The following is a 26346-nucleotide window of genomic DNA, read 5'->3' as shown; positions in this document are numbered from 1 at the left end:
TACATCCTTTGACTCACATGTATACATGGATGGCATAGGAGTCTGAAGAAGAGTTTCTCATGAATTTAAAGCTAAAAGTCAGATAGTTGCAGGATTTGAGTCATTAACTCCCGCGATTAGTAGTATAAAAAAATAAAAATAAATGTAGATTGGATTAACATCTCTATTGTCATTAACAGAGATTTGTGAATTACATCTGTGAGGCTGCAAAGAGAATGGCAGAAGAACTGAGCTCTTTTCCAGTGATGACTCTACAGAACCGACTGGTGCTTGACAGCAGAAAAAGGAGGGGTCTACAAAATCGTTGGAAGTTCCTGCTGCATCTACATTCTGGACCACACTGCCCCTAATGGAAGGATCACCAAGGATCTGAAGAAACTAATGGACTTTATCAAATGAACTGACAGGAAAACTTCTGAAATTATTCACATCATGGACAGAATAATGTTTTGGGAACTGGTTCAGTGACTACAGTGTTTTTAGCATTTGGGTTTAACAGGCTGTTATATAGTTCTACATTTTAGTAAAATTGTTTTTAAGAATGTTTAATACATCCATGCCCACACTATGTATATGTGCTGTGCCCCTGTCCAAGACAAATATTATTCCATCTTGAAATAAATAAAACCTATGTAAATAGGACAAGGTGAAGGCAAACCGGAAAGAGAGTTGAGGGGACCTGGTTAATCAATAAGGAAAGTCTAGCTCTTTGCTGTTTAGGGCGTTGGGATAGTACCTCACTTTGCCTGTTTACCTTTGGTCTATTTCCTGCAAAAGGAGGGATTTGTGAGAGATAGGCTTTATATCTCTCTATATATAATGTGAACATTCTGTAGTACACATTTTTGTCCACTAGATGGCAAACCAGATGTATGAGCCATGTGTGCATTCTTTTGTCTTATGGTCAATAGGGGAGGGGTAAGGGGGGATTAGGTTGCAGTTTTCAAATCTACCTATGAAAACCACTCCTATCAGGTTAAGAAGCCAATAGTCTCTTCTTAAGGAACACCTATTTTGTGATGTCATTTCTGCTATTTAAGTCAATGTAACTTGAATAAAGCTCTTGGTCTTGCTCAGGGGGATGATGAAGTGCTTTCCCATGAAACCACCTAGTGTGTCTGGTCTCATTATGAAAGCTGTATGGCATGCACATACTTATACTTCTAATTGATTTGGCAATTACAAGAACCACTGGGTTGCTGGTCAAGACACAACTGTTAAATGACACCGGGAGCTCATGCCTCTCGCTGCGACTCCTGCTGCCACGCCCTCTTACTCTGCTGCACCAAAAACATTTAGGCCTCTGCCACTTTTCTGTGCATGGCCTGGCACTTCTCTGCCTTACATACTTTTAGCTGAACTAAATAAATTAAATTAAATGAAAATTAAAACACCCCTAAAAGCGACGAATATATTTTTCTTTTTGTACTGAAATAGGCCACTAAATGCTTTCACCACAATTAACTGCAGAAGTGAATGGAGAATATATTTTTCTGGTCGGACTGAAATAAGCCAGTATACGCATTCATCAAAAAATAATAGCAGAAGTGAACTGAGAATATATTTTTCTGGTCGGACTGAAATAAGCCAGTATACGCATTCACCAGAAAATAATAACAGAAGTGAACTGAGAATATATTTTTCTTGTTGTACTGAAATACGCCACTATACGCTTTGACCAGAAAAAAATTAAAGCGTGAAATGAGTCTATATTTTTTTTTGTAGTACTGAAATATGCCTCTATATGCTTTGACCAGAAATAACTGCAGAAGTGAGCTGAAAATATATTTTTCTTGTTGGACTGAAATAGGCCACTGTACGCTTTCACCCAAAAATAATAGCAGAAGAGAACTGAGAATATATTTTCTTGTAGTACTGAAATACGCCCCTATACGCTTTCACCAGAAATAACTGCAACAGTGCATTGAGCATATATTTCTCTTTTTTTATTGAAATACACCCCTATATGCTTTCAACAGAAATAACTGAGAATATATTTTTCGTGTTGGCTTGAAATAGGCCACTATACACTTTCTCCAGAATTAACTGCAAAAATACACTGATAATATATTTTTCTTGTTGTACTGAAATAGACCGCTATATGCTTTCACCAGAATAAACTACAGAAATGCACTGACAATATATTTTTCTTATAGTACTGAAATACACACCTATATGCTTTCACCAGAAATAACTGCAACAGTGCAGTGCGTATATATTTTTCTTTTTTTTTACTGTTATACACCCCTATATGCTTTCAACAGAAATAACTGCAGAAGTGAACTGAGAATATATTTTTCTTGTTGTACTGAAATACGACCCTATGCGCTTTTTAACACAAATAACGGCAGCAGTGCAGTGTGTATATTTATTTCTTTTTTTACTGAAATACGTCCCTATACCCTTTCACCAGAAATAACTGCAATAAAATGTGTTTATATTTTTCTTGTAGTACTGATATAAGATGCTGAAGATACTAAGATATAAGCCACTAAATGCTTTTCAACATTACACTTGCTGCCCAATAACAAATAGCTGGAATGACAGAACTGTCTAGTAAGGTTGTCAGTGGTCAGATACTTTTTACTACTGTAACATATACAGGCTTTCAAGTGCACCCAGGTAGGTCATTGGCTTGCAAGTGGGATAAATGTCTATGGATTTTCCAAGCCTTGAGGATTTGTTTGTTTTTCCTTGTATTCTCAAGTTACTGGTTCAACCAATGCAGTTTATAGACTGTTATATCATCCTCCAGTTCTCGGCTAGAAGACAGCGGCAGAATCGGCCCAAGTGTCAATGAAAGGGTGTGGAGGTGAAAAGAATTATGGAGCTCTTCCATCCTGCTACAATAATAAGGGGTTTTCCAGGCTTCTTATATTGATGACCCATCCTCAGGATAAATCATTAATATCCAATCGGCGAGAGTCCGGCAACCCGCACCCCCCACTGTTCAGCTGTTCCCTGCAGCCTCCAGTTCTCTAACTTGCACTGTGAATGGAACAGGAAGCACAGCTCCGATCAAAGTGTAGTGGCCAAGCTGGGTACTGCAGCTCATATCCCATTCATTTCAGTGGTAGCTGAGCTGTAGTACCCAGCATGGCCACTGCTCTTTGAACAGAGCTGTCTGCTTCCTGTTCCATTCACAGTGCTAGTTCCAGCATCGGAGGCTGCAGGGAACCGCTGATCTGTGCGGGTGCGGGGTCTCGGATCCTCACAGATTGGATATTAAGGACCGATAATAAGGACTGGTCATCAAAGTGTAGTGGCCATGCCAAATTGCATTCACTTCAATAGGTGCTGAGCTGCAGTACCCAGTATGGTCACTGCTCTTCGAATGGGGCTGTCCGCTTCCTGTTCCATTCACTTTGCTAGTTCCAGCACTGGAGGCTGCAGGGAACAGATGATCGGTGGGATTCTCACTGATTAGATATTTTTCACCGATCATGAGGGCTAGAAATCAACATCCAGAGCCATGAAAACCCCTTTAATGTTTTAATATGTGGCCGGAAATAAATGCCACATGACAGGAGCATGGGCCCTAGTACAGATTGCATCGGGGCCCAGGAGCCTGAACTGTATGCTTTCTTCCATGCTCTCTCCTACATTGTGTTTATATAAATAGTGCCCGAATCTAACCTTGCAGTGCACTACTGGGACACTAGGGGGCGAGCACAGACAAGACTCCTTGCAATCTCCAATATGTAATTCCATTAACCTATTATGACTTTCAATGGGGAGAAGAAACTGTTCCAGGAAGCGGATAATGTGATAGAGCCGCTGTAAATCACAAGCAAGGCATACGAGTGCTGATGGCGCTGTACCAGTCAAGAGGCAAAAGTAACGTTCCACCGTCTTCTGACCTGAGTTCTTCAATCAGCACCATCCAGTTGTCACTATATTATATCTCTCACTATCTGCAGCCAAGGAAATGAGACACAAGTCCAGGATACAAGCGAGGGTGTAACAGGCCGCAGATCCAAAAGGGGGTGCTGAGTCGACTTTTGTTAGGATACGATCCTGACCTTCAGAGCTGCATTCATAACAGCTGCATGTTGTACGCTAACAGCACTGGAGAAAGCTGCTGTAAAATTATGGGATTAGGGCCACAGAGCTTCAATGTAAACCCTATGGTAAAAAAAAAATTGCCAGGTGACCTTGCAGGGAACTGTGCAGTCACAGCCTGAGAGATCAGGTCCAGGAGTTACTGGAGAGAGACGCTTTATAATAATTGTCCTTCACAGATGATCTATTTATACCGTAATTTAGACCCGCAACTTCTTTCAAATCTTTTATTTCTAATCTGTAAATGAGTCTGGCATTGCTCAGGTCGCATAGTTTGCTGTCAGGCTTTAAAGAGATGCCAGGTGGTATAAGACGGCGTAGCCTTCAGAATGCTAGCTGTAGACCCTGTTATTTTATACATACCAGTGTTAAGAATTAATATTGATGACCTATCCTCAGTTCCACACCCGGGATCCCCACCGATCAGCTGTTAGAAAATGCGGGGGCGCTCAGTCAGCACCGTGGCCTCTTCAGGCCAGTGACATCACTGTACATTGGTCATGTGGCCTAGTTGCAGCTCAGCCCCATTTAAGTCAATGTGGCCAAGCTGCAATACCAAGCACAGCCTAGGGGCGAATTGGCCATAGACTCTACAGGGAAATCTCCCAGTGGACCGATGCCCCAAAGGGTCACCCAAGTCCTCCACACTGCTGCTGACTGGGTACATAATGAGCTCTCAAAAGTAATTAACGCTGTGAGAATCAGGCACTCTTGTACCCGGCCAGTGACCGCACATTTCCTCCTGAATTCAGCTGCTGTGGCCCGCACCTCACCTCCTAAAACCCATGCTCCATAGACAACTGGAGGAGGAGGACAGAAGATGGTAGCTATTAATGGCCACCACTGTGGTGGTTATTTGGTTCTGCTGGGATGGTATTTTGCACTATGGTACTCAGTCCATCTCAGATGTGATATTATTTCCCAGATAATCCCTTTAAGGTAGTTGTCCTGTCTTTTTTTAATTACCCCACCTAATGGGATCTGTAAATAGACCTATACTTACTTGCTCCCCAACACTATGTGGCTCCCACAACGTCTCCACTGTACTTCTGGTGCCTTCTGTCAACCTCTGTATGGACAGGGTCATGAGCACCACTGCAGGCAATAACTAGCCTCAGCAATGATGTGGAACATTATTGTTGGGTCATGTGCTGCTTGGGGACACATCACCACTGAGACCAGTCATTGGTGGCAGTGCAGCAGCATACTTGACCCTGTCTATGTGGAAGCTGCCAGATGGGGATCAAAAATGCAGGGAAGACAGAGTGGGCAGGTAAGTGTAGATCTTTTCACAGATCCCTCAGAGTGGGAGAAATTAAAAAACAAAACCTGGATGACCTCTTTAGGGCCCGATTCACAGGTCCATGTGTCAGCCACAGCTCCCCTGACTTGGACTGACTGCATCATAGTCAGTTCATATCTGTCAGTCTACTGTACTGTCCTCATTATGAAGTGAGTACAGTACAATAGATCCACAATCAGATATGAACTGCCTGCATCATGCATAAATCACTACGGTGAAGTCAGTTCTGGTCAGGGGAGCCGCGAACAGCATGGGAGATGTGGCCAACACATGGATCATGTTTCCTGGCCCGATCATGGTCGTGTGAATCAGCCCTAAGTTGGTCATACACATTACATGAAAGTGTCACGGATGATATTGCAGATAGCTGGAAGTTATGGATAAACATCTGACTGGCTTGATCCCAAACTAAGGAGCATAAAGGTGAACCTGTAAAACCCTAAGAGCTCACCCTGACTGCTAAGCACATACAAGGGTCTCAGAGGTAGACGATTGCATGCCCACGTACCTAGACTGTGTGACACCTGAAAACCCTATAATAGTGAGGGGACACGACCACCGGCTCCCTGCAATTAATACTGAGGGAGTCAGGGTCACCTAGAATCAAGCCAGCAAAGAAACACAATACAAGAAAGGACTTATCTGAACAAGCAGTAACAGACGTCTCCAGCAGTGATCACTTCAATCCAGGAAGTAGTATAAGCCGCAAAGTGAGACAGTATGGGAGGGAATATAAAGGGAGGCAATTAGTGTGAATAGATGACAGCTGGGGGGAAGGAAAGGAGATGACAAAGTGAAACCAAAACAAATAACATCATGCAAGAGGTACAGAAGAACGTTTGCCAGACCTTCTCAGAGAGCTTAAGGTGACAGAAAGTCATCTAAACCTGCTAATTTCATCAGGAACAGTCAACCCTGGTAGTGGGATATGTCACCCTGCCCCTTCCAGTACCAAACTTCCCCTAGCCCGAGGCAGACCCAGGTGTAGCTACTGGGATTGTTACTGGGAAATAAGTAGAGGCCGCAGACCCTCAGTCAGGGTCAGAGCATGGTGGCTGTTTGACCATGTGGATGATCCCCCTCACATTCGGAAGGCATAGGTGAGAGAGTCTCTGTATAGTTAGTGCCCAGACAGGCAGGTGTTTATTGGATGTTTTGTGTTATACTTTATGTGCTGTGGCTTCACTCCAAGTAACGATTAACTTGGGCACCCTGTATTGTATCGTGGTGGATGAAATATAAACATTGTTTGGACTTTTTAACCCCCAAATTCTGAGACTTTCTCATTGTGATTCCCCACCAAGTACACAAACCTGTAGCAATATTTTAAGGGGTTGTCTGGGTTCAGAACTGAACCCGGACCTACCCATAATTTCACCCAGGCAGCCCCCCTGATGTTAGCATCATGCTCCAATGCGCTCCCTTGCCCTGTGCTGCATCGCGCAGGGCAAGGGTTCTTTTATTTACAATAACACACTGCCGGGCGGAGGCTTCCGCACAGCAGTGTGTTCGGTGACGTCACCAGCTCTGATGGGTGGGCTTTAGCGCTGCCCTAGCCGTTTTACAGACTAGGGCAGCGCTCAAGCCCACCCATCAGTGGCGGTGACATCAATGGGCTCACTGCTGGGCGGAAGCCTACGCTTGGCAGCCCCATGGAGAGCCCGGTACGTCACTGTAACTCCAAAAAATGTCTTTGCCCTGCGCAATTTAGCGCAGGGCAAAGGAGAGCATCGGAGCATGAACTGCTCCGATGCTCAAGTCAGCTCTGAACCCGGACAACCCTTTTAATGGGCTTCTCCGGGATATTTTTAGAAAATTCCCGAGCCTTCTTACCTGTGGATGAAAAAATATTTCCTCATTGTTTACCCGTCCCTTGCGCCATCTCTGCTGCATTTAGAATGCCTGCGGGCTCTTCCCCTCAGTTCCCAACCCGATGTGTTCCCAGGGACTCTCGCACAGGGTTCCCTATGACATTCATGAGCCCTTTATTGGATGTATAGACAACTTCTGTCTTTACATGACAACCCCTTTAAAGGGAACTCTTCACATTCCACATGGAGTCTTCTTTTGGAGTCTTTAAGACAGAGAAGGGAGGGGGAGAACATAGAAGCAGTCCAGAACAGGAGCAGTGCTCTAATGGATTTATGTTAGATTCAGCAGCACCAGCAGACAGGTGACTTAGACACCCTAAGGAACGCAAACAGCAGGTCTGCAACATACGGGCACTAGCCATGTGTGCTCCATATCACTAATGCAGAGTGCAGACCCATTCACTTGAATGGGTGCCCAAACCGCAAGATATGGAGTGGTGCAGAGCTGAGGCACGGAGCAGAAACCCACGGAAGCACTACAGAGCGCTTCCGTGGGATTTCGGTCTGTGCCTCCGCACGGCAAAAAAAGTAGCATGTTCTATTTTTTTGTAGTGCGGACTGAATCTTGCTGATCACGGACCCATTAAAGTGATTGGAACCGCAATCACAAACAGCGGGCACACGGCCGGTGCCCATGTATTGTACGTTTATGTGCATGAGCCCTTAGATAGGATAGATAAGCAGACTTACTCTGCAGAAGCAAAATGGTGGGACATTTTTAAGGAACACTACAGATGAAACTCGAAAAATTAGAATATCGCGCAAAGTTCATTTATTTTAGTAATGCAACTTAAAAACTAATATATTAGATTGACTCATTACATGCAAAGCGAGATATTTCAAGCCTTTATTAGTTATAATTTGGATGATTATGGCTTATAGTTTATGAAACCCCAAAGTCTTAATTTTGAGGTACCCTTTGCTCAGGGGACATGGACTAATTTACTGACTAGAGTGTGACACTTTGAGCCTAGAATATTGAACCTTTTCACAAAATTCCAATTTTAAGCTGCATTAATGCAATTTCTTTTCATTTGCATTACTGAAATAAATGGACTTTTGCACAATATTTTTCGAGTTTCACCTGTGTGTTGCTTAATTTTGCATTTTAGGAAGTAAATGAACAAAAAAATCATTGTAAATATGTTCATAGGTTTCATAGATTCAAGGGTTCAAAAAGTTAAAATTTCAGATAAAATATACAGTATAATGAATACTGAAATCTGCATGTCTTGATGTTATATGAATAACTATCCGCAGACAGTACATGACTTATTAGGATGCAAGATTCTATCGGCTACCAACCCATTCAATACCCAACCCAATAATACTCAGACTTTCTTTTGGTATAAGGCCGTAGCAGCTGATTTATTAAATAAATCACAACAGCATAAAACCTTTTTTAATGATAAGGCTTAACACATATAATAACATGCAATAACATAATACCGCAACATAATCCAACCTACCCATCAGTATAACCTCCTAATTTTGAAGGATACTGGAAGGCAACCCAAGTAAACTGCCATCCATCAATCACCACCTCCACTTGTATTACAACCTTACCCTTGGCTGCACTCACCGACCCAAGGGCCCCCGAATCCTCCGATATATAAACATATACCCCTGTGGGCCTTTAAGCCCAAAAAGGACCCCCAATCCTTCATCTTACCAAGCCTCATGAGATGCACGCTCCAACGTACACCTATTAACCCTTGTTTTGCCTCCCAGGATCCCCAGATTCCTGCCACTGACGAACATTGGTAACACCTCACCCATGTACGTCCTGCCACACCTTAAGGGCTGTCTCCAAACTTTCCTGAAGCCCCAAGGCCCACAGATCCATTCCGACATCATTCAAGTGCACCCCATCAGCATGCAAAAATTTAGGCGATGCAGCCTGCAATTCTCTGTCTTACCACAAAACCCCCTTGCCTGTGCACAAAATGGCCCACTTCCTTATTCAATTTTGCCCGAGCCTTATTAATCTGCTAAACTGACCGTGAAAATCTCCAAGACTGTGGAGCTACCACGTCAGACCAGACTACCAACAAATCAGGGAATTCCCTCAGCAACCGCAACAAATCTAATTTTATGAATGACATCTCTAGATCCCCAAGTCGTTACCACCTACATGCAACACCAAAATATCAGGTGGCCGATCAAGAGAAGCATACACGTGAAACTCTGGTAACACCCTACCCCATAAAAGACCACGCAAGCCAATCCACCTGACTTGCAACACTTCGTGATGGAAACCCAAATGACATCCGTTCCATTGCACATCAGCTCGCAAGGCCCCCCAGTAAACATAGGAATGTGCAAAAATCCATGCCAAACACGACGTAGACCCTGAAGGCAAAGAAAACTAAATTTATATGTGTTTAACCCGCCATATCCAAACGAATACCCCAAAAATTCCTCAAAACAACGCACTGGACACAGCACCGACCCAGCTAAAGGACGTAGTATTATACATACGCCTCTACCCTCTGGATCGGTTTTTCAACCTTCTTAACACACACCGCAAACTGTCCTCACAAACACAGACATCCTCCCGCAACAAACCCCCACCTCGCACTCGACTACTGGCAACCAGTTCTAAAACCCTAAAGGCTAAAAAAAATGCCAATGAAAACGCTGATCTAAACAAACAAATTTAATAATTTGATGTGCACACAAGCCCCACCTGTCTCCACAGCGTTTGCAACACAGACGATACTACGACGATACCCCTTCAACGTCTGGCGCACCAAAAACCTCTTGTACATATCCGCCAAACCGCGTAGCTTCAACCAAAATAACACAGCTGCCACCCTTTTAGATGCGACCGAAAACGACACGCCCGAACTGAAAGCCAACCCAACAAAATAAACCGATAACAACTGAAAGTCCTCAACAGAATCACATCCCCCCACCTGATCCACCAACTGTTCCCACTGAGACCATACAGAAGAATACGCAGACCATGTACTGTTACTCACGGACCACCTAATCAAAGATGCAGAGACCCCAAGGCCACTGAGGATAAGGAAGCCCCTGTATGTCCGCTCCCGGCACCAATTCGCAAAAACAGTACCACTGAAAACGAGAGAGAGAATCAGCAACTGAGTTATCCACATCTGGCACGTGCACCGCCACAAAACATGCATTCAACCTCAAACCCTGCAGAACCAAATGATGGAGCAAGAGCACCACCGGTGGAGAACTTGCTGACTGCACCTTGATCGCGTGAACTACACTCAAATTATCGCAATGAAAACTCACGCGTTTATTCCGCAACCAATCCCCCCACAATTCCGTTGCCAAAACTATCGTAAAAAATTCCAACAAAGTCAAATTACCAAGAAAACCTGCTAAACTCCACTCCTCAGACCAAGGGCTTGTATTCCACTGTCCCTGACAAAAACGCTGTAACCACAGGAACCTGAAGCATCCGTATACAGCTCCAAATTGACATTAGAAATGGGCGTCTTCATCCACACGATCAACCATTGAATTCATGTAGAAACCAATCCCAAATTTCCAAATCCTCCTGTACTTCTGCCGACAATCGCAAAAAATGTAATGGGGCAATCGCCCCCGCTGTAGCTATGGCCAGGAGATGACAAAAAACACGCCCCATCGGCAAAATGCGACAAGCTAAATTTAACTTACCTAAAATGGACTGCACCCGTTGGAGCTGCATCTTCTTAGCCTTCCACAAAAAAGCCACCTCCGAACGCAAATCTGCCACCTTATTCTCCGGCAGTCTACATTCCATGGCCACACTGTCTATCACTATCCCCAAAAACCTAACGGACGTTGCAGACCCCTCAGTCATTTCCGGGGCCAAAGGAAATTCTAATTTTGCCTCCACCCATTCCATTGTATGCAACAGAACCGAGCATACAAGAGACCCCGCCGGGCCCAGAAACAGGAAGTCATCAAAGAGATAAAAGTCTTGAACAAAGAACACAAAATCGCACAACCCATCGGCAAACAACACTGTACGTAAAACTCACCTTCCTATTTAAAACCCAACAAGTGGAAACTGTCTGGATGAATCGTCAAGAAACGAAACGCGGCCTCGATATCCATTTTCGCCAACAGGTCTCCGCATTCAAAACGGCGCACCCACCTAATCGCTGCATCGAACAACGTATATGAGACGGAACATAAATCCCTCTCTATAACATCATTCACTGAACTTCCCACCGGAAACTAAAGGTGATGAATAAGCCTAAATTTGTTCGGCTCCTTCTTTGGCACCAGACCCAATGGTAAAACCCTCAAATCTAGCAAAGGACACTCCCTAAACGGGCCACAACACGTCCCACCTGTACTTCTTTTACAATCTTCTCCGAAACAACCTCCGGCCGTTGAAGAGCAGAAATAATATTACGACCGACAAACCCAGCACCCTCCAAAGTACAAGAAATCCTAAAACCATCCCTGAAAGCAGCTAACAGCAACTCCGCCGCCTCTCTATTTGGGTACCTCTATAAAAATGGCTCCATCTCGTCCACCCTCACCGGAGTCACCCCTCTTCAGCGAACCCTCGTGTCCCTTCCCTTTTTTCTGCTTAAAACCCGTGACAAACTGTGGGCACCACCGCAGCCGGAGCACTAATGTTTGTATCGGCAATGCGAAAGGAACTTACAGTATCCTTCATTGAATTGCCAAAAACAGCCTTTCCTGCTCCCACTGCCTGATTCCGCTGCCAAGGGACCCCCGGCCGTCCCAGGAAAGGGCTGCACACCCGCTCTTGGCGCTTTCATTAAACAAATCTATAGGCCAATATCTTTATGGTCCCACCTAATACTAGGCCTAACCGCCTTCCTCTGCTGAAACTGCTCATCATATCTAAGCCAACCAACACCCCCCATACACCCGATAAGCCTCGCCAATGGCGTACATATAACAAAATAAAGCCGAACAATGCTCTGGCCCTTTCTCCCCTATCACACTAGCTAAAATAGCAAACGCCTGTAACCAATTCATGAATGTGCGTGGAATCAGCCGATACCACATTTTCTCTTCTTCCTCTTTTTTGCTCTCATCCGGCTTAACCCTATCCAAATTGAACTTATCTAACGGAAGCAATGAAAATATCTCGACATATTCATCCCTCCAAATCTTCTCCCTACCCTTAGGCTTTAAGTGAACCCCTAAAGGGCCCTCAAAGCACACATACACTTCTCCCCTTGCATCAGCAAGCCTAACTTCTTCTCCTGCTGATCCTTTACCTCTGACACTAGCCGTCACCCGCGCGACCGATACAACCGCGACTTCAACGACTGGTGCAGTCGGAGCGCTTCCGAACCAGGTAAATTAGCCCGGTCCACACCCCCTACAGACAAATTAAGGGTTCACACCGACACTGGTGACCCTGCTGAGCTGGATCCAAATTGTGACAGCAACTTTAGCATCCCCGTTAGCAATTCCTGTGCAAGGCCCTCCATCACATTACCACCCGTCTGCCCGCATGAAACCCCCCCCCCCCTAGAAACAACCGCCTGACTCGACGTCCTCTCACCTGGCAGTCCATGGGAAGTCCTCCCAGTAGCCGCCGACCGCCGCAAAGATTCTCCAGGCGACATCACAGCCGGTTGTTCTGTGGCTGAAGGACTGACTCCGGTTGCCTCCACATCTTCAGCCCTGTCTGCCACACTCCAAGACTCCGGGTTCAGCTTGCCTTCTCCCGCAGATCGGACCGCCGGCAAACCACCCCTAGTCTCCAAGGGGGTGGGGTGAAGGTGATCTAGACGCTTGGCCACAGACCGATGGCCGTTGGTCACCGGAACCCCTTCCCTTTCCATCCAGGCTCCTCACATGACCCACAAACTCCCTGACCACGCGGCCAGCAGCTGCATCATCACCCTTCTCTGCTGGAGGTGACCGCACTCGGGGCAGGGCTAAATCTGACACCCCTGCCACACTCTCACTGCCAGGCTGCCGACCTCCACACAGAGGCTGCAGCACTGATTCAAAATTCCCGACACTATCCCGGCTTGCAGTGCCCCCTCTGGCCACTAGAGGGGGCCCGTCTCCCTCCTGGCTCCCGGCCCGGCCTGCTTCTTCCTCCGCTGGCTGAACAATGCTCCTGGCCCGCTCCCTGAAGCGGGCATCCCGCAGAGAGTAACCTGCAGAGAGGACCTCCTAGTACTTATCCTGCCATGAGGGACTACAGGGGACACTGAAGGCTCACCCACCGCGACCTGGAAGGTCTGCTGCAACCATTCTGTCCTGTGCTGTTCAGCTGCCGCCCCAACCGCCGCCATTAAAGGGGTTGTCTGAGTTATTTTTTTGTTCTTTCTATGTTCCTAAATAGGCAAATATAACAACTTTACAATTAACTCACTTTATCTGCAGTGCCTGGTTTATCAGATTTGACTGAGGGTCACATGACCTGTGATGTCAGCTTCTCTCCCTGCTCTGATAAAGTTTGTTTACAAGGCTGTAAAAGAGAAGTCACTGTGCTGGCTATGCCCCCCTTGACTGCTGTCTGCTCTCTCCTAGGATTCCTAACCCCCTCAGCTGCACAGACTGGGTAGCTGCAGCAGTGACAATTCTGGGCACAGGAGCTGACAGACTAGAGAGAGCATTGCACAAGAAGGTAGGGGGGAGATCCTGTGTGTATTAGCAGTGTCATTATACAGGTGGGACTTGTAGTTCCTAACTTACAAATTGCTGTTGACTCTCCCAGCACTCAGGGCAGCTCTTATATCCACTCCCTTAAGCAGTGTCATTGTACAGCTGGGACTTGTAGTCCTACACATACAACATACTGCTGATTCTCCCAGCAGGAAGACATGTCACTCAGGGCAGCTCTTGTAGCCACTCCCTTAGCAGAGCAAGGGGAGGGGCAGAGATTGTTTTTATTGCATGTTAACAAAGGGCCAGAAAAGAACCAGGGAAATGAGGAAATCTTATTTTTTTTTTTGCATAAAACTTGCTTAGCTTAGTTATATATTGCTGCCCATCAGATTTTCTGTGCTATATTTTTTTTTCCATAATTTGGACAACCCCTTTAAGTGCTCCAAGGACGCCATGCTGCACCACAATTCTCAGGTACTAACTGCACTGACCAGACACGCCCCCACACTAGCTTATATATGACCCGCCAAACCTTCAACTCACCCACCCCCCTTACAACCAATCAGACCTCTAACCTTGCCCTAGCCCTTTAACCCATTCCTGCCTTCTAACCTCCCCCTAAGTCAAGCCAGACTTTGCTACGGCTGCGTCCTGCGACATTGCTTTACTTCTATAAAGCTGAAATATATACCCCAGTTCTTGAAAGATTCAAGTCTTCACAATCTGTCACACATCATAAACATTCAGGACGACCTTTAGCATATCAATGACAGCAAAAAGCAAAAAAAGGTGAAAGAAATGAGAGCAACGTGAGACGGAGGTGGAATATTTATCCATTTATATCACAACTGCTGGTGTCATCTCATAGCAAAAAGGAAAGAAGAACAATACAGATACCATCATGTAACAAACTGGAGAAGAATGAACACTAGAGCACTTTGTTTTACAGGGAATTTTTCAGAAAATTACTTAAAGAAAATTACCTATTGTTCAAATTATGTTTTTTTATATTTTTTAGTAGTTTTTTTAAATTTCCCATAATCAATGTCTTTATTTAAACAAAGACTATAAAATGCTGTAGATTTCACACTGGTCACTAATAAAAATAATTGGCGCCACTTCTTGGTTTATACAGATCACTTTACTGTAGTTATCTGCGAATCTGTTATTCAGATGCTGCCTGTAATGATATCACCTCTTTGTATAGATAAGACAGGATCCTCCATTCACAATAGGTGATTGTCAGAGCTTATCTATTCTTTCCTTGTACAATAGAGGGGTGTCGGGTATTGGTGGTCCACTGTTTTCGATACCTCTTGGCGCAATAACACGACCTCAAGCGGTTGGAGACAATAATTTTTATTAGTATATATACGTGACAACGCGTTTTGGAGTAGAACAACACTACTGCTTTTTCAAGTCTAAAAAGATTGATGCTGGTAATGACAATATTATGTAAAAGTAACAAAGACATGATAATATTAGCAATGATAGAGATAATAACGAAAATGTATAGTTTGTGGATTGGAGATAAATTCATGTGACTAAAATACGTCATAGATGTGCTCACTTAAAGGGGTTGTCCAGGTTCAGAGCTGAACCTGGACATACCTCCATTTTCACCCAGGCAGCCCCCCTGACATGAGCATCGGAGCAGTTGATGCTCCGATGCTCTCCTTTGCCCTGCGCTAAATCGCGCAGGGCAAAGGCATTTTTCTGAGTTCCGGTGACATACCGGGCTCTCTATGGGGCTGACAGGTAGCCCGGTGACGTCACCGGCACTGATGGGCGGGATTTGGCTCTGCCCTAGCCAGTAAAACGGCTAGGGCAGAGCTAAAGCCCGCCCCTCAGAGCCGGTGACGTCACCGAACACACTGCTGGGCGGAAGTTACCGCCCGGCAGTGTGTTATTGAAAACACAAGAGCCGGTGCCCTGTGCGATCTAGCGCAGGGCACGTGAGCGCATCGGAGCATGAGATGCTCCGATGCCAGGCTCAGGAGGGCTGCCGGGGTGAAAATAAGGGTATGTCCGGGTTCAGCTCTGAACCCGGACAACCCCTTTAAAATAGTAATCATAATTGATAGATATATGTTTATATTAAAATGATAGCAGCTTATAACAAATGATAAAGAACAATACAGAATACAGGGTGATAAATCACATAAAATATAAATATAAATGAATAAATGTACATATACGTATAATTATAGAAAATAAATAATAAATGAAAATCAATCCATGAACTACAAGTGTGAACGAGAATGTCCATGGGCATGAACATATACAGTACAGACCAAAAGTTTGGACACACCTTCTCATTCAAAGAGTTTTCTTTATTTTCATGACTATGAAAATTGTAGATTCACACTGAAGGCATCAAAACTATGAATTAAAACATGTGAAATTATATACATAACAAAATAGTGTGAAACAACTGAAAATATATCATATTCTAGGTTCTTCAAAGTAGCCACCTTTTGCTTTGATTACTGCTTTGCACACTCTTGGCATTCTCTTGATGAACTTCAAGAGGTAGTCACCTGAAATGGTTTTCACTTCACAGGTGTGCCCTGTCAGGTTTAATAAGTGGGATTTCTTGCCTTATAAATGGGGTTGGGACCATCAGTTGCGTTGAGGAGAAGTCAGGTGGATACACAGCTGATAGTCCTACTGAATAGACTGTTAGAATTTGTATTATGGCAAGAAAAAAATAGCTAAGTAAAGAAAAACGAGTGGCCATCATTACTTTAAGAAATGAAGGTCAGTCAGTCAGCCGAAAAATTGGGAAAACTTTGAAAGTAAGGGCTATTTGACCATGAAGGAGAGTGATGGGGTGCTGCGCCAGATGACCTGGCCTCTACAGTCACCGGACCTGAACCCAATAGAGATGGTTTGGGGTGAGCTGGACCGCAGAGTGAAGGCAAAAGGGCCAACAAGTGCTAAGCATCTCTGGGAACTCCTTCAAGACTGTTGGAAGACCATTTCAGGTGACTACCTCTTGAAGCTCATCAAGAGAATGCCAAGAGTGTGCAAAGCAGTAATCAAAGCAAAAGGTGGCTACTTTGAAGAACCTAGAATATGACATATTTTCAGTTGTTTCACACTTGTTTGTTATGTATATAATTCCACATGTGTTATTTCATAGTTTTGATGCCTTCATAGTCATGAAAATAAAGAAAACTCTTTGAATGAGAAGGTGTGTCCAAACTTTTGGTCTGTACTGTACATGTATATAGTTGTGTGTGCACACATACATATACAGAGGTGCACACACTTATATATTCAAAAATACACGCAAATATGTGCACAAATGCTTGCAAACGAACCAAGGATTGTATATGGAGGAGCAGTGATAATTGTCAGGATTGGCGGTTACATGGTTAAAAGTGACCATGGTTGTGGATGTTGGCAATGTGCTAAGAAAAAGGGTGGGGGCGCATATGAGAGGATGATGTAAACTATGCTACTGTATTGGGTTAATATTTGGAGATCGGGTGGGATAGAGGAGGTCCATATGCTTACCTGAGGCTGTAAATCCACGTGCATACAGCGCGTCTTTCAGCCGTAGTGAGGAAAAAAGGCACTATATGCAGGTTCAGGAGAAGGAGACTGAGACTGACAGTTCTGGGGATGCGGCATACTCCGAAACGCGTTGTCACGTATATGCAAATAAAAAGAATTATCTCCAACTACTTGAGGCCGTGTTATTGCGCCAGGAGGTATTGAAAACAGTGGACCACCAATACCCCACACCCCTCTATTGTCTCTCATCACTCCTCCAGGAGAACTTGCAACTCCACAAGTGAGTAGCAAACGGTACCAGCAGCACCGACCACCACTTAAACACACGCCTACACTAGTGTTGTGCCTATGTTTGCACAATACAAAAAGGTGAGCATAATCATTACCTTTTCTATTAAACAACCCACCAAGAAACTATTACCCTATGAGCGCCTCTCTCCCTCTCTCGCCACATATTCCTTGTACAATGACCTCTGCACAGGTCACAGAGCATGCCTAGCAAACTCTCCCAAAGAAGTCAATGAGGTCCCCTCCTTACCATTGTGTCTATGGACCATGGGGCTGCTGTAAAGCAGTTCTTTTATACTTTCTCGATCCTCGACCCAAAAAAAGGCCCTTACTGGTGCTGACTACAGCCCCATAACCATCAGACGGCATCTTAGACTGAAGGGCTTCAAAAACCAAAAAGTCTTCAAAGAACTCGTCTCCTTGAACGCCACAGAACTGCTCGTTTGGACTTTGCAAGAGAGCACCAAACATGGGACATTCAAAGGTGGAAGAAAGTTTTATTCTCTGATGAGAAAAAAATTAACCTTGATGGTTTCCAACGTTACTGGCATGACAAGCAGATCCCACCTGAGATGTTTTCTACGCGCCACAGTGGAGGGGGCGCCATAATGGTCTGGGGGGCTTTTTCCTTCAGTGGAACAATAGAGCTTCAGGAAGTGCAGGGGCGTCAAACGGCCGCTGGCTATGTCCAGATGTTGCAGAGAGCATTCCTCATGACTGAGGGCCCTCGTCTGTGTGGTAACGACTGGGTTTTTCAACAGGACAACGCTACAGTACACAATGCCCGCAGGACAAGGGACTTCTTCCAGGAGAATAACATCACTCTTTTGGCCTATCCTGCGTGTTCCCCTGATCTAAATCTAATTGAGAACCTTTGGGGATGGATGGCAAGGGAAGTTTACAAAAATGGACAACAGTTACAGACAGTAGATGGCCTTTGTGCGGCCATCTTCACCACTTGGAGAAATGTTCCCACTCACCTCATGGAAACGCTTGCATCAAGCATGCCGAAACAAATTTTTGAAGTGAGAAACAATAACGGCGGAGCTACTCATTACTGAGTTCATGTTTGGAAGTTGGATTTCTGTTTTGGGGGGTTTAGTTTTTTTTGGGAGGTGTGGTCCTAAACTTTTGATCAGCTGAAAAACAGCCTGTTTCAGTTTATTTGTTGTTTTTATTAACCACCTCAGCTCCCCTAGCTTAAACCCCCTTAATGACCAGACCACTTTTTACAATTCTGCACTACACTACTTTCAGTTTATTGCTCGGTCATACAACTTACCACCCAAATAAATTTTGCCTCCTTCTCACTAATAGAGCTTTCATTTGGTGGTATTTCATTGCTGCTGACATTTTAACTTTTTTTATATTAATTGAAATTGACCGAAATTTTTGCAAAAAAACAAAATTTTTCACTTTCTGTTGTAAAATTTTTCAATTAAAACTACATTTCTATATAAATTTTTCTCTAAATTTATTGTTCTACATGTCTTTGAAAAAATAAAATGCAATAACTGTATATTTATTGGTTTGGGTAAAAGTTATAGCATTTACAAACTATGGTGCAAACATTTGAATTTACGCACTTTGACTTTCTGAGCACCTGTCGTGTTTCCTGAGGTTCTACAATGCCCAGACAGTACAAACACCCCACAAATGACCCCATTTCGGAAAGTAGACACCCTAAGGTATTCGCTGATGGGAAGTGAGTTCATGGAAGTTTTTATTTTTTGTCACAAGTTAGCGGAAAATGATATATATTTTTTTTGTCTTACAAAGTCTCATATTCCACTAACTTGTGACAAAAAATACAATTTTACATTAACTCACCATACCCCTCACGGAATACCTTGGGGGGTCTTCTTTTTAAAATGGGGTCACTTGTGGGGTATTTATACTGCCCGGGCATTTTAGGGCCCTAAAGTGTGAGAAGTAGTTTGGAATCCAAATGCGTAAAAATGCCCTGTGAAATCCTGAAAGAACTGATTGGAATTTGGGCCCCTTTGCCCACCTAGGCTGCAAAAAAGTGTCACACATGTGGTATCGCCTTACTCAGGAGAAGTAAGGCAATGTGTTTTGGGGTGTCTTTTTACATATACCCATGCTGGGTGAGATAAATATCTCTCTAAAAGACAACTTTTCCCATTTTTTTATACAAAGTTGTCATTTTAAAGAGATATTTCTCTCACCCAGCATGGGTATATGTAAAAATACACCCCAAAACACATTGCCCTACTTCTCCTGAGTACGGCGATACCGGGGTGTGATCAATGACAGGGGGGTGATCAGGGGTTAATAAGGGGTTAATAAGTGACGGAGGGGGTGTAGTGTAGTGTAGTGTGGTGCTTGGTGCTACCTATTACAGAGCTGCCTGTGTCCTCTGGTGGTCTTTCAGGGGTTAAAAATCGCATCTACAGCCTGCAAGCAAATGATTGCCGCTGGCAGGCTGTAGATCCACTCGTTTACCTTCGGTTGCTCCTGTGTGCGCGCGTTCACAGGAAATCTCGCTCTCGCGAGATGACGCGCTGACGCGTCTAGGAGGAACAACAGAGCCGCCGCCAGGACGCAATCCTGCATGTGGAGGTCCTGAGAAGGTTAAATTGAATGCTCAAAAAATGTTTGATCTCACTCTCATTTCTTCTTGTTGCATGTTGAAGCTCTACTTGCCATTTTTCAAGTGGTCTTAAACTTTTGATCAGGACTGTATAATATAGTGATAAAAAAATGAGAATTTTCATAATAAAGGGATTTTCTGGATTTTCATATTGATCAGGACAGATCATCAATATGAGGTTGGCAGGGGTCCTACACCCGGAACTCCTGCTGATAAGCTGTTTGAGGAAGCTGCAGCACATACCGGAGCTCTCAGCTCGCCAAGCACAGCGCCATTTGTTGTATACTTGAATGGGATTGAGCTGCGCCTCAGCCATGTGACTGATGAACGTGATGTCACTGGTCTGTTCCCTATGCTGACTGTCCAGTCCTTCTGCTGCTTGCATTTTAATTATCTTGGACCACCCCTTTAAGGGTACTTTCACACTAGCGTTAATATTTTCCGGTATTGAGATCCGTCATAGCATCGCAATACTGGAGAAAAACGCTTCTGTTTTGTTCCTATTCATTGTCAATGGGGACAAAATGTAACAGAACGGAACAGAATGATCCAAAAAGCATTCCGTTCCATTTGGTTGCATTTCCACTGTAGGGGGCAGTATTACTAATGAGGGCACTCTAGAAGGGAATTACTATTGGTGGGACTATGAGGAGCACTATTACTATGGGGGCACTAATTTTCCTTCAGGATAGTATTTGGGGGTATTGGGGGGCACAGCGAGCAGCAGGATAACACTATGGGGACTCCAGGTTGGGAGATGATGATAGAAATGTGAGGAAGCTAAGATGTCTGTGTGTCACACTCTGCAGAGACGAGGAGCGGCTGAAAGAAGTTGTCCAGACTGAATAGAGAAGATGATAAGAAGACCTACATCAGAGGAGACGTCACTTGGAGGCGCTGGATGTGACAGGTACTGTATGTGCTTGCTGTATAGAAAGTACCCAAAGGTGCGGTGTGCGGGGGGAGGAGGGCGAGACAACTTAGAGAACTGGGCCATATTCATTGGGGCTTGGGCCCCAGATCTTTTGAGACCCTACCAGCGCCCATGCTGTGCCCCAATTTTTGCAATTTTCAGACAATCACCTTTATTTTAAATTTTATATTTTAACACTAAAGCTGGCTGTACACACAGACATTAATACAACATATCCCCTATCCACATGACGGGGGATAAGTGTCTGATGTTCTATATCAGAACAGCTCGGAGCGGTAAAAAAATGAAATGACGGCTGTGGGTTATTGTAAGGTATCAGAAACTTCTCAAAATTATGTTTCAAAATTTAATATCTTCATATTGCTTTGGGGAAAGTCAGACTTGAGCAGTTTTGTCATAAATGGTGGTACAGAATACCTGCCGATACGCCTACAGAAATATCCCATCACACGTGAACCGTAAAACAAATATATCTGTTTGTAACACAAATTAAAGGGGCTAGCCCATGATTGATGTAAAAATTAAAATCAGACTTCATGTAGTACAGTTAAACCTCTAGAACCAGCCCTGTACCTCGCACCAGAGATTCCGCCATTCATTGTTCCAACTGTTCTGCTAGATTTATTTCATGCTGGCGTGTCCTTTTTCAGTAGGCATATCCTTTCTGCTGTAGCTCTTTCCCTATAACTGCCACAGCTTCTTAAAGAAGATATGGCTGATGACAGTTAAAGATTTAGACTGAACGTGTGCGACCGCCTCAGTGAGATGGACGGAAAAATAAGGAAAAGAACAAACAGCAGGTGGCGCTATACAGACACATTTTACTAAATAGCTCAGTGGCTTTACTGTAGTAGTATAAGTATTCAGATGCAGGGGCTGGTTGGAAAAATGTAGAATGTTGTTTGCAGCACAACACTTTAACCCTTTCAAGACCAGGTGATTTTCCGTTTTCTTTCGTTTTCATTTTTTACACCCAGCCCTTTTATTTTTTTCCTTCACATAGCCGTATGAGGGCTTGTTTTTTGCAGGACAAGATGCATTTTCTAATGGCACCAATTACGTAATTGTACTGCCCCTGAAAATTAAGTTAAAATATTATTTATGTTGCACGGCGATCAGCGCAAAATTTATAATGCAAAAAATCAATGGCAGACTTGGAGATTTTTTTTTATTCCCCCATAAAAAGTTATTAAAAGTTAACCAATGTGTATCCCAAAATGGTGCCATTGAAAATTGCATCTCATCCTGCTAAAAACTACGTTGATGGGAAAAAAAAAAAAAGTGATGGCTCTTGGAATGCAATGGTGGAACAAAACTGAAAATATAATGCTTGGTCCTTAGGCTTCTAACAAGTCTGGTCCTTTAAGGGTTAAACTGGACATCATTTTTAAGAACGCATGGGTAAATGTACTAAGCAAAATTTACTAAAAACATGATGCATGTAAATGTCGCTGTGCAGGGAAACACAGAAAAAGGGGCAGCATTACGCCATGTCTCCACCATCTCACTGTTCTTTCCTGTATTCATACGTTCTGTTGACACTCCATCTAGTGGCTGACTTTGGTATCAGTATTTTGACCCTCTGTTGTTCCCATCCCTCCACCGGAGGAAGTGATGTATTCTGGGAGAAAGAACCCCCATCCTACAACCTGTCTTGCGGAGGGTAGACAGCATCTTCCATTCTCCCATATGGCAGCATTGTGGGCATAGTTGCAGGAACTGTCCCTGATTTTCAATCTCTGCAAATTTAGGCTGCCCTGGGTCAAACATGGGTGAATGTGCCCCCCTGTAATGTAACTTCCTCCGCAGAGCTGTATGGTGGAAAAATTGTGAAAAAAAAAAAACAAAACAAAAAAACAATAAAAAACATATATATATACACGGTATATAAAAACACTATTGAAAATGCCATCACACATTGGCCCAGATTCAAGAAGCACTTGCGCGGGAACAAGTGTGATTTGCGCCGCGCAAGTACTGATTTGCTCCTATGCAAATTTGCGGCTGATTCTGTAAACCAGTTAAGCCTGAAAAGCGGCCATTTTCCCGCGCACGCAGCCTAGCTGTTCCTGCGCAATTTTCGTGCAATTTTGCACGGGGTGTAAGTTGCGCCTTCATGGAATTCCCTCAGCGAATATGCAAATTAGGTACTGCCGATGATTCAGAAATATGCGCGTGTGATGCGCATCTTGCGCTGGAAGCGTGCAAGCTTTTTTCCCTGGGCAAACTTGCTCCTGTTAAAAGCAGGGGCAAGTTAGCAAAAGATGGCCAAATGTCTCATATCATTTAATTTCTTCTGGATGTCATCCCAGGTACGCACTTCATTACCCAGGGCATTGATGTCCAGGGCAATGGCTTCATATATAGCCCTCCTTTGGGCAATGGTGGTGTTTGCCCGCTGGGCACCATATAGGACTTCCTTATGCTGCTGGAGTGCAGCAATCAGGATGTCCATCTCTGCAGCCACAAAGTTGGCCTTCCTTATTTTGGTCCCTTTGGGAGGTGCCATGTCTTGCAAAAGGGCTGAATTTCCTTGCTCAGGGGGGGTAGGAAAAAGCAGGATGAAATTCAGCAAAGAACCTGCGCAAGTCTGCTCCTATTTATTTGCTCAGTGCAAGCAGCTGAGCAGGATTTGCCCTGAAATTATGCTAGCAAACCTCTGCTGAGCCGAAAATTCCTCATTTACATAGGGGCACACCCACTTTGACTTGCACGGCCTTGCGCCCTCAGCTTTGCCTTAAACAGGAGCAAATTAAATGAACAAACGATTCCTGAATCAGGTGGCAATTTGGCAAAATTGCTCCAGCGCAGAGAAATTCAGCTGAGCGGCTCAGGTGTAAGTAATGGGCAAATCTACCTGAATCTGGGCCATTGTAGATATTATTATCATTATTATTATTATTATTATTATATTTTGCAGCTTTAATAAAATTCAAATAATGGCTGTCTATTGGGAAAAAAACTACATGCAATGAGAAAAAAAACTCAGACTCACAGCAGGGTACAATGTGGAGAAAAAAAAACACCATAAACCAACAAAACAGACCAGAGGGGTAAAAAAATTAATAAATGGCACAGCAAAAAATAGAATAAAAATGTGTCCTGTGTTTAATATTTTTCATAGACTTTCATGCACCATCTGGAATTGGTATATTTTGCCTAAAGACTGTGGAAAAGAACAGCAGCAAAATAAAAAAAAATAAAAAAAATTGCAAAACTACTCAAAAATTCTAGAAAAAAAGACTGTGTAACACCAGCCTAAAGGCACCAAGTCTTCACACAAAACCAGATCTATAACTTCTTTCTTCACAAAAGCCTCATCTATCAGCAGCGCAGTCGCCATCTCAGACGGAAAAGCCACCCGAATGTGAGCAATCTTTGCTGAACAGGAAAGGCAATTAACCCTTTAAAGACCCTGCAAATTTAGTTTTTTTGCTATCTCGTTTTTCACTACCTGCCTTCCCTAAACCATCATTTTTTGTTTTTCCTTTCACATAGCTGTATGAGGGCCTGTTTTTTGTAGGACAAGTTGCATTTTCTTATGGTACCATTTAATATTGCACACAAAAAAAAACTTCGGAAAAAATACTGTAGTTTCTTTTAATTGCCATATTCGGACCCCCATAACTTTTTATTGTTACGTCTATGTGAGGGCTCATTTCTGCAGGACGATCTGTAGTTTTTATTTATACTTTGTAAAATTGTTTGATTAGACTTTGGAGTGTGTATGACTTTTTGGTCACTTTTATTACATTTTTGTTTGGAAGGTGAAGAGATGAAAAAAACGGCAAATCAATTATTTAGATTTTTTTGTTCCCTGGACAGGATAAATATATTTATATTTTAATAGTACAGGTATCTTTAATTATTATTATTTTTTTTTAGTTTTTTATTAATATGGGGAAAAGGGGTGATGATTGAATTTTTAAAAACCTTTAACTTTTTTTTAACTTTTTTTTCTTTTTAAGTTCCCCTAAGAGACTCTAACATGTGATCCTCAGATCCCTTCTAGCATAGACTGAAATTAATTACCCTTGCAGCCTATGGGAGATTCATTAAGTTTCTATAAAATCCCTGCCACAGGCAGGGCTCCATGGAAACATAATTATGGCTGACTTCTGCTGTTGGAAGGAGTTAAAGATAGCTAAAGCATACCTGCAAGCAACACGGGCTGAGCAAGAAGCTACAGTGGAGAAACGTGCAGCAGAAAATAAAGCCGCAGCCACTATAGGTGAAGGCAAGAAACCTCCTCTGACAACTTCACTACAAGCCAAGTAGCCAAATCAGATTATGCTACTCCATGTCTCCCATCACAGAAGATGGTATGATACCAGCTGGTATCCTGTTGTTAACAAAGCAACAATAGACTTTCAGGGTGTCTCCTTAAATGATGTTCTCTTGACAAGTCCAGATATAAAAATAAAAACTTCTGAGAGTACTCATGTTCCCCCTCAAACTTTCTACTGCTTTCATTGCTTACATCCAGCAAATGTTGCACTGCTGTCTTAGGGTCCCTCTGGGACAAAGACAATGATCCTTCTAAAGATGTCATAGAGTACCGGATTAGAGAGCACATCTTCGGCAACAGTCTTTACCATGCGGTTTCCATTTATGGACTCAAAAGGTCTGCTCAAGCAGGTGAAGCAGAATATGTATCAGAAGTCAAACAATTTGAAGTAAAGGACTTCTATGTTGATGACTGCTTGAAAGCCATGCCCTCAGTTGAGATGGCTATTGGTTTCTTCGGAAGGGCTCTGGAAAAGCTTGCTTACTCAAACCTCAGTCTTCACAAAATAGCCGCCAATAGCCAAGAGCTGATGGAAGCCTTCCCTTCTCAAGATCGCTGCAATGATTTGAGAGTCTTGGACCTAAGGACTGACCCTGTACTAATGCAAGCCTTGGATTTCCCTAGAATCTAAAATCTGACACCTTCCCCTTCTACATAAGCCAGGAGTAGTGTTGAGTGAATCAAGCTTTGGATCCAAGGTCTGAAGTTGATTCATTCCAAAACGTTGTTTTAATGCATTACATAGATTCGTCTCTGTACAGCAGAGGGAAATTCGCTATCACCAAAGTCTCAATTCTGAAGTCTTCAATTTTTAAACTTGAATCTAATGCTCGATTTGCTCAACGCTAGCCAGGAGGAAAGGCGCTTCACACAAAGAGGTGTTCT

The sequence above is a fragment of the Bufo gargarizans genome, chromosome 2 (assembly GCF_014858855.1).
Source record: "Bufo gargarizans isolate SCDJY-AF-19 chromosome 2, ASM1485885v1, whole genome shotgun sequence".
NCBI lineage: Eukaryota > Metazoa > Chordata > Amphibia > Anura > Bufonidae > Bufo > Bufo gargarizans.
This window is presented reverse-complemented; position numbering follows the sequence as displayed.